Below are 10,000 nucleotides of genomic sequence, written 5' to 3' on the forward strand. Positions count from 1 at the left end.
CCGTGTTTTATATAATACCAAGTTAGTAAAATATTAGAAACAAAGCTCACTTGATATCTAAAGGCGATAAATGAAATTGTTGTCGAAAACCATTACTCGTCTCTTAAAGTCCAGATATTTATTTTTCAGCGCTGTCTTGCTCATCCAATTGACGATCCATTCTTGAGCTCCATGAGGGTATATTTTGTTTAAAGATCCACTAAAACGCCATTCACGTCAATGACTTATTAGTGAAATTTCCAATTGTTATACCGGAAGACTGTGCAGAGTTGAGAACAGGTAAATACAAATCAGACAAATAGCGAGACAACTGAGATAACTGATCCACTATATGGATTTCTTCTCTGTCTGTTCATTTGGTTTGAGTGTTGTACAAAACACCACACTTGGCAAAATTTTAGGAAGACAGCTCACTTTGATTACGGCTCGACGGGCGACAGATTGCGGTTGTCGAAGTCCATTACTCGTCGCTTCTAACATTCGACCGCCTGTCTTGATCAGTATCCAATTCGCTTGCCATTATTGAGCTTCATAAGGGTACATTTTGTTCAAAGATCCACTAAAACGCCATTCGCCTTACATGACTTTCGACGCCATTGCCGGTTAAGTTAATCGTTCTACTGTGTCCACCAGAGAAATCTACGCATTTCCCACTACCCTCTCGTTCCTAGGAAAATACGCGTAGAAGGCTCTATGCACAAAGAAACCACTTAGCAGGGGAGTGACAGGCAAGACTTTTACCGACACGGAAAAAAATTTAAAAAAAAAAGACAGATTCCGACTGGGTTTGCCATAGTGGCAACCCAGTAAAAAAGAAATGGTAAGGGAACTTGAAAATGATCAACATGTCAGCCTTGAAGCCAATGTTTCTTGACTCCCGTTTATTTTCTTGAATCTTTCTGGGTTTAGTACCGTAAAGACTTGTGTATAAAACGCACCTTTTTGCTTAAGTTTTGGGCCAAAAACGCGGGTGCGGCTTATCCATGAGGCCATTGCTTTCAGAGGGAGTAAACTGGCTTGTGGGGGTCACAAATGGAACCGAAAACCTTTAGTAACTAAAGATGAAACATATTGAAACCTGTTGTTGATCACTGCTTTCGGTGGTTAGAAATGGTGGCTCCCAAAGGAGCCGTTTTCTTGCATCTTCAGGTTCTAAACCCGGATCTTGCTCGCAAGTAGTTCTTCCAAGCATTTCATTTGCACTTTGTTTGAGCTGTTAAAATCCAACTGGCATGGAATCTCCATTCCTCCACACAGCTGCTTACAATGTCGTTTACGACCGATCACTTCAACACTGATTTCTCCACTACGTGCAAGAAAATACCACACTGTTCGGGAGAACTTCCCGGTTAGAATTGGTGGCTCCCAAAGGAGCAGTTTGCTTGCATCTTCAGGTTAAACCCGAATCTTGCTCGCAAGTAGTTTTCTCAAGCGTTTCATTTGCACTTTGTTTGAGCAGTTAAAATCTAACTGGCGCGTCACAAATTCTTGCCGATTTTGGGGCTCATTTGTTAAAATTCAAGCACGCTTCCAACAGACCTACACAGGCCGCTTCCGCTTCTTAATTTTTCATACAGATATAATTTTTTGAAAGAAAAGTGGAGCGACAAATTGCATGAATAAATTACAAGAGAAGAAAGATGCTATCAGCAAAATCAGTGGACACGGACTAGCCGATATAATGTACATGTGTACCAATCAGCAAAATTAAAGTAGTGTTGCCGAACGTCTACTTGCACCCGATGACTAAAAGATTTCGACATATGTGAAAACTAAGTTGCTGTTCATTTGGTTTGAGTGTTGTACAAAACACCACACTTGGCAAAATTTTAGGAAGACAGCTCACTTTGATTACGGCTCGACGGGCGACAGATTGCGGTTGTCGAAGTCCATTACTCGTCGCTTCTAACATTCGACCGCCTGTCTTGATCAGTATCCAATTCGCTTGCCATTATTGAGCTTCATAAGGGTACATTTTGTTCAAAGATCCACTAAAACGCCATTCGCCTTACATGACTTTCGACGCCATTGCCGGTTAAGTTAATCGTTCTACTGTGTCCACCAGAGAAATCTACGCATTTCCCACTACCCTCTCGTTCCTAGGAAAATACGCGTAGAAGGCTCTATGCACAAAGAAACCACTTAGCAGGGGAGTGACAGGCAAGACTTTTACCGACACGGAAAAAAATTTAAAAAAAAAAGACAGATTCCGACTGGGTTTGCCATAGTGGCAACCCAGTAAAAAAGAAATGGTAAGGGAACTTGAAAATGATCAACATGTCAGCCTTGAAGCCAATGTTTCTTGACTCCCGTTTATTTTCTTGAATCTTTCTGGGTTTAGTACCGTAAAGACTTGTGTATAAAACGCACCTTTTTGCTTAAGTTTTGGGCCAAAAACGCGGGTGCGGCTTATCCATGAGGCCATTGCTTTCAGAGGGAGTAAACTGGCTTGTGGGGGTCACAAATGGAACCGAAAACCTTTAGTAACTAAAGATGAAACATATTGAAACCTGTTGTTGATCACTGCTTTCGGTGGTTAGAAATGGTGGCTCCCAAAGGAGCCGTTTTCTTGCATCTTCAGGTTCTAAACCCGGATCTTGCTCGCAAGTAGTTCTTCCAAGCATTTCATTTGCACTTTGTTTGAGCTGTTAAAATCCAACTGGCATGGAATCTCCATTCCTCCACACAGCTGCTTACAATGTCGTTTACGACCGATCACTTCAACACTGATTTCTCCACTACGTGCAAGAAAATACCACACTGTTCGGGAGAACTTCCCGGTTAGAATTGGTGGCTCCCAAAGGAGCAGTTTGCTTGCATCTTCAGGTTAAACCCGAATCTTGCTCGCAAGTAGTTCTCTCAAGCGTTTCATTTGCACTTTGTTTGAGCAGTTAAAATCTAACTGGCGCGTCACAAATTCTTGCCGATTTTGGGGCTCATTTGTTAAAATTCAAGCACGCTTCCAACAGACCTACACAGGCCGCTTCCGCTTCTTAATTTTTCATACAGATATAATTTTTTGAAAGAAAAGTGGAGCGACAAATTGCATGAATAAATTACAAGAGAAGAAAGATGCTATCAGCAAAATCAGTGGACACGGACTAGCCGATATAATGTACATGTGTACCAATCAGCAAAATTAAAGTAGTGTTGCCGAACGTCTACTTGCACCCGATGACTAAAAGATTTCGACATATGTGAAAACTAAGTTGCTGTTCATTTGGTTTGAGTGTTGTACAAAACACCACACTTGGCAAAATTTTAGGAAGACAGCTCACTTTGATTACGGCTCGACGGGCGACAGATTGCGGTTGTCGAAGTCCATTACTCCTCGCTTCTAACATTCGACCGCCTGTCTTGATCAGTATCCAATTCGCTTGCCATTATTGAGCTTCATAAGGGTACATTTTGTTCAAAGATCCACTAAAACGCCATTCGCCTTACATGACTTTCGACGCCATTGCCGGTTAAGTTAATCGTTCTACTGTGTCCACCAGAGAAATCTACGCATTTCCCACTACCCTCTCGTTCCTAGGAAAATACGCGTAGAAGGCTCTATGCACAAAGAAACCACTTAGCAGGGGAGTGACAGGCAAGACTTTTACCGACACGGAAAAAAATTTAAAAAAAAAAGACAGATTCCGACTGGGTTTGCCATAGTGGCAACCCAGTAAAAAAGAAATGGTAAGGGAACTTGAAAATGATCAACATGTCAGCCTTGAAGCCAATGTTTCTTGACTCCCGTTTATTTTCTTGAATCTTTCTGGGTTTAGTACCGTAAAGACTTGTGTATAAAACGCACCTTTTTGCTTAAGTTTTGGGCCAAAAACGCGGGTGCGGCTTATCCATGAGGCCATTGCTTTCAGAGGGAGTAAACTGGCTTGTGGGGGTCACAAATGGAACCGAAAACCTTTAGTAACTAAAGATGAAACATATTGAAACCTGTTGTTGATCACTGCTTTCGGTGGTTAGAAATGGTGGCTCCCAAAGGAGCCGTTTTCTTGCATCTTCAGGTTCTAAACCCGGATCTTGCTCGCAAGTAGTTCTTCCAAGCATTTCATTTGCACTTTGTTTGAGCTGTTAAAATCCAACTGGCATGGAATCTCCATTCCTCCACACAGCTGCTTACAATGTCGTTTACGACCGATCACTTCAACACTGATTTCTCCACTACGTGCAAGAAAATACCACACTGTTCGGGAGAACTTCCCGGTTAGAATTGGTGGCTCCCAAAGGAGCAGTTTGCTTGCATCTTCAGGTTAAACCCGAATCTTGCTCGCAAGTAGTTCTCTCAAGCGTTTCATTTGCACTTTGTTTGAGCAGTTAAAATCTAACTGGCGCGTCACAAATTCTTGCCGATTTTGGGGCTCATTTGTTGAAATTCAAGCACGCTTCCAACAGACCTACACAGGCCGCTTCCGCTTCTTAATTTTTCATACAGATATAATTTTTTGAAAGAAAAGTGGAGCGACAAATTGCATGAATAAATTACAAGAGAAGAAAGATGCTATCAGCAAAATCAGTGGACACGGACTAGCCGATATAATGTACATGTGTACCAATCAGCAAAATTAAAGTAGTGTTGCCGAACGTCTACTTGCACCCGATGACTAAAAGATTTCGACATATGTGAAAACTAAGTTGCGATTTTTTAATGTTTTGTTTAATTCAGAAGAATTACTCGACAAAGGGAAACGACTTTGTGGCTCGTTTCAGCAGACGCTCGTGGAAGAGGGACGCATGACGAAGCTTTAAGAGTTTTTGCGCGGGAGGGTACTATTAAATTGGTCGGCACGGGTTTCGAGTCCGCTATTTCCCTCGCAGAAGTGCGATACTCAAGCCCCTAGGTAGTTCATGCACCCCTTAATATTAGGGAATTTAAGCACGCGACGTTTTTGAGCCGCGGACGGCAACCGGAAATGAACATTTCGCACGCCAGGACAGTAGTGTCTCTCAGATTTTTAGCCTAATCATCTCTCATGGAGGAATGATACTTAAGCAAAATAAAGTGGTAGTGACAAGACAAGTTAAAAGGGAAAACACCTCACTTCCGGTTGACGTCCGCAGCTCAAAAACGTCGCGTGCTTAAATTCCCTAATACATTGAAGAAATACCCTAACCAACAGTTCACAGTGGTGGAAACACTCGTAGTGAAAATTATCCAAGCAGCTAAAAAGTCCATGTTAAATCGTGGCAGATAAACTGCAACAATTTTGTTATAAAGTTCGCGGCAATGCATATGTTTTCAAACTGTCCCAAACGCGGAAAAAAACCGTATGACCCGGGTGAAAGTCAGTTCCGTTTATCGATGTGCGATTGGTCTGCGACATGATCGCCGATAGGTCTGCTCCATGTCGCAGATATATAGAATATTTGTCCTTGGCGTCTGCGGCGATCTGCGGCACACGGTCTGGATGATCGGGAAAGTTGAATCTAGTTCTACTTTCCCGACCACTACGACGCTTCCGACTAACACAATTTTTATTGGAAACGTGTTTCTGAGATGATCTGTGTCCTATCGTCGCCTTTCAAAACGTCCAATCAGACTTAAAGTAAGTGCTCGCCTTTTTCTTCTTGCTTTGCAGAGGATTAGTGGTGCGCTTGTCTGCGATCGTTTCAGATTTAAATGGAAACATTTGCCTACGGTGTTTACGATCATCAGAGGCCCTTTGGCTCACACGTTTATACGACTAAATAGATATTTTTCTGCGGTTATAAACCTGGCTACCAGCCTATTAATCATTTCTCAGGAAGAAAAAATTCCTGTCATCTTTAGAAAAAATCAACATCGATTTAACATCGTCTCAACACGTTTCAACACGGTGAAAAGGGGGTGGCAAACGCTTTCAAATCGACAAACATTGGCTTCTAGGCTGGCATGTTGATCATTTTCAAGTTCCCTCACAACCTATTTTCACCACAAGTTTAAGCGTGCACTCTGAGTATCTGACAGCTTTGTAATACAAAATTTCAAGTTAATCCCTGTCCGGCGGTATTTGTATCTGGAAGGATGACCTAAAAAATATACCACTTTGTTACAGAAGCATAGGACCGAAAATTCTATTTTAACGCTCAAAAATACGAACTAAGCAAGGTACAGATTTTGTTAGCATGCTTTATGCAAAATAAGTATTGATGCAAAAGTAACTAAATATTGATTCACAGATTTTAGGAAGAGTAGAAGGAAGTTTAAAGGATGGTCGATCGAGAATAAAATATTTTGCCATCAGCAACAAAATTTACGACATGAAAACAACCGAACCGCGAATATAAAAAGTTACCATCAGCGAAAAACATTTTGCGAGATTTTTGCTACGTTAAATTCTGTTGTTGTACTTTTGGCTGCACAAGTAAATCGCAAAATCGAAAGTGACATCGAATTCAGCAGGCGCCGTGATCAAGTTACCGCGGCGTCTTTACTCGCGAAACAGTGAAACATCTGTGTCAAATGATGGCAAGATACCGGGTTTTTGTTTTTGGTAGTTTTCTTTTTCTTTCAAGTATTGTAAAGTTTGACAAGAAATGTGCGAATTCAACACAAAGATCACAACCGCCCAACGCTTGAGGTTGACCATTGTTTCTGCAAAGCCAAAAAGTTATTCTCCAAGACGAGTTTATTTATCACCAGGTAACTCCATCCTTTTGGAAATAGCAGCTACTTTATTATTCATCAGCGTCACAATTTGTTGCTGATTTTGGGGCTCATTTTGTTGAAACTCAAGCACGCTTCCAACAGACCCGTTTATTTTCCTGACTTATGCCCGCGAAGCTTACAGAGCACTATCACAAAAATCCTACCGTATCACATTTCAACCGACATATGCAAATTTGTTAAGCTCGAAAATTACATGCATGATATTAAAATTCACAAAGGCTGGAAATCTCACAAAAACCTTTTCCAGCGAAAAATTAAGTAAAACAAACAACATGTTTGCTATTAGAGGCAAAGAGCCCTTCCTATTTCAATTGCGTGCGTACAAACAAGACACACAATCCGTGTCCCAAAGCATATGCAATTAAATAAATTTCTGACAGTTCACATGAAACCCTTTTCGAAAGAACCTTGACCGTAAATAATGAAGAACAAAAGAGACAACAAGCTTTCATTCAAATAATTCTTCACAGTCACATTTCCAATTTAATTTTTTACCTTTGCAGAGTTGAGTACAAAATAGATGTAAATTGCCAAACAACTTAGATGCGACTTTAGTAAACACTGTGATGCATTCAAGGCGTTAGATTCCTTCATGTTTGTTAAATCCATAAAAATAATTGCCATTTGATTTCAGTGTTGTATATAATACCAAGTTAGTAAAATGTTAGAAACAAACCTCACTTAATATCCAACGGCGAAAAATGAAATTGTTGTCGAAGACCATTACTCGTCGCTTAAAGATTCCAGATATTTATGTTTCACTGCCTGGCTTGTTCATCCAATTGAAGTTCCATTCTTGAGCTCCATGAGGGTATATTTTGTTTAAAGATCCACTACAGTGTTACAATGACTTTCGACGCCATTGAAGGTTAACAAGAATTAGTGAAATCTCCAATTGTTACCGGAAGTCGACTGTGCAGAGTTGAGTACAAATTAAATGTTCTCCTGTTTGCACCAGAGAAATCTAGGCATTACCCTAGCCCCCTCAAACCTAACAAAATACGCAAAGAAGACTCTATGCACAAAGACACCACTTAGCAGGGGAGTGACAGGCAAGACTTTTACCGACACGGTAAAAAATAAAAATAAAAATGAAAAATAAAGAAAATAAGATAATAAAAAAACAGAGAAATATTCCCCATTTTCCGGCTGGGATTGCCATACTGGCAACCCAGTAAAAATTGAACGTAGCAAAAATTTCCCAAAATGTTTTTCGCTGATGGTAACTTGTTATATTCGCGGCACAAAATTTATGATGTTTTCTTCTCGCAAATTTTGTTGCTGATGGCAAATTGCTTTATTCTCGATCAACACTTCCTCAAAACTACCTTCTTCTCTTCTCAAAAACTGTATGTCAATATTTATTTACTTCAATATTTGTTTTGCATAAAGCAGGCTAACAAAATCTGTGCCTTGCTTAGTTCGTATTTTTGAGTGTTAAAATAGAATTTTCGGGCGTATGTTCCAGACAGCAAGTCGAATACTTTGAGGTCTCCTATCCAAATACTAACCCCGCTGGACAGGGCCTAACTGCAGCGAACGTTTATCTTGGAAAGCTGTCAGACGGTCAGAGCACACGCTTAAACTTTTGGCAAAAGAAAGTTTTAAGGGAACTTGAAAATGATCAACATGTCAGCCGTGAAGCCAGTGTTGCTCGATTTCGTTTTATTTTCGTCAATCTTTCTGGGATCAGTACTTTACTTACCACATGTTTTCTCAGAAGGTATTTAGCAGACATCTATCTGAAAAAACAAAATGCAGCTCAGTTGACAGTTCTGGGAAAAAAAACTGTGTCAAGTTACTGCACTACCACACGCAAGCAATGCGTGCCTATTTTTTTAAATATCCCGTATCTTGTCAGTTTCCTCCCCCCCCTCCCCTTCCAAATATCCCGTATCTCTATAATTTTTTGTACCTAAATAATCTGTATCCTGTTTGCATTTTCTGTTTTTACAACAAACAACTTCTAGTTAAATTACAGATTCATCTTTCTGGTAATCTCTCGCCATTTCCCGAAGTTTAGTTGTAATTCACTGTAACTGCACAATTTGTGTTAACTGTTTGTGCATCCCACGGATACGCCCTTATATGCGTCTTGTTATATACTCAACAAAAGCCATAATTCATTATTGCACTCTATAACTTATTTTTGCATTCGTCATTGACCTATCGGAAACGCGATATCCTGTTGAGTTTATAATGACAAAAGTAAGCATTATTATTATTAATGATCTTTATTATTATTATTATTATTATTATTATTATTATTATTATTATTATTATTATTATTATTATTATTATTAATGATATATTAAAAAGTACACCCTGTAGGACAAACTAGGGCATATGTATTATTTTCGGGGGCCTGAAAGAGATTTATTTATTCACAAAAATATGCTTAGATCGTTCTAATGACAACTTCTCTCATATTTTGCAGTCAAGTTCGAGTTACAATCATTTGGTCCGAGTATTGTGAGGGTGAAGAGCATTAAGACAAAAAAATTCTTGGCAATGAGCTCTGAAGGATTGCTACATACAAGGGTTAGTGAGTTTGTCAGAAATTGCTTTGTATGCCTTTTTGCGTTGTTCGCAGCGTCTTTTACTGTAAAGTGCTGTTTACATAAGATCTTAGCCAAAGGAAAGTCCCTACTGAGCAGATACATCAGCTAAGAGTCATACGTTTCCTGCAACCAATTCACATGCCACCGGTTGCATCTGCCCCATTCGATGGGATCTTTGTTGGAAAAGGACCTTTCCAGAACTGTCTCGATCTGCGGTGTAATGCGGTATTATCTATTTTAGGATGGCTACTTCTGGTTTTTTGCGGGAAAAAAGGGAACGGTATTGTGTTCCTTGCACGATCCATAATTTTGCATTAAGCACGACCAATCCCTTGTGCGGTCAGAGGCTTTGTGGTAATCAGGCCCAATCTGATTGGCCATAATTTGGCGGGAACCTTATTCTAAATTTAGGGGGCTTTCCTTTTCTTAGAAATTGCGCCAGACAATGGAACAATTTGAAGGAACACTTGCGTGATAATCCTTCGCATTCTTATGGAGGATTGTATATTATCCACGGAGTATGTTAATTTAAAGGTGTTGGGAGTTTGTCCTTCCAAATGCTCGGCCGGTCAGTTCTGTCAAATGGATCGACATTTCTGGGTTATGGACTTTTGACCTTTCTAGCTGTGAGATAAGAAGATCCTGGATCCATAGAGTCCTCAAGAAGAACAAAGATACTATAGTGCGAAAAGACAGAAAACAAAAATAGCGTTACTTGCGTGGGCCTTTCTTTGGAACGACAAAGTGTGACCACTCATGGTGGACCTGATGACCATAACGCCTC

The 10,000-nt window shown here is 40.1% G+C and overlaps 1 long non-coding RNA gene across 1 annotated transcript in view; it reads right to left on the minus strand.

The window, feature by feature from the left end:
- Positions 1–10,000, minus strand: part of LOC137996621 (uncharacterized) — a 13,694-nt gene that overhangs the window by 2,646 nt on the left and 1,048 nt on the right. The window contains exon 2 of the long non-coding RNA XR_011122344.1: positions 8,361–8,397. This is a non-coding gene — a long non-coding RNA (uncharacterized lncRNA). The remainder of the gene's footprint in view (positions 1–8,360; positions 8,398–10,000) is intronic.

This window comes from Montipora foliosa, chromosome 3, assembly GCF_036669935.1.
Source record: "Montipora foliosa isolate CH-2021 chromosome 3, ASM3666993v2, whole genome shotgun sequence".
Classification (NCBI taxonomy): Eukaryota; Metazoa; Cnidaria; class Anthozoa; order Scleractinia; family Acroporidae; genus Montipora; species Montipora foliosa.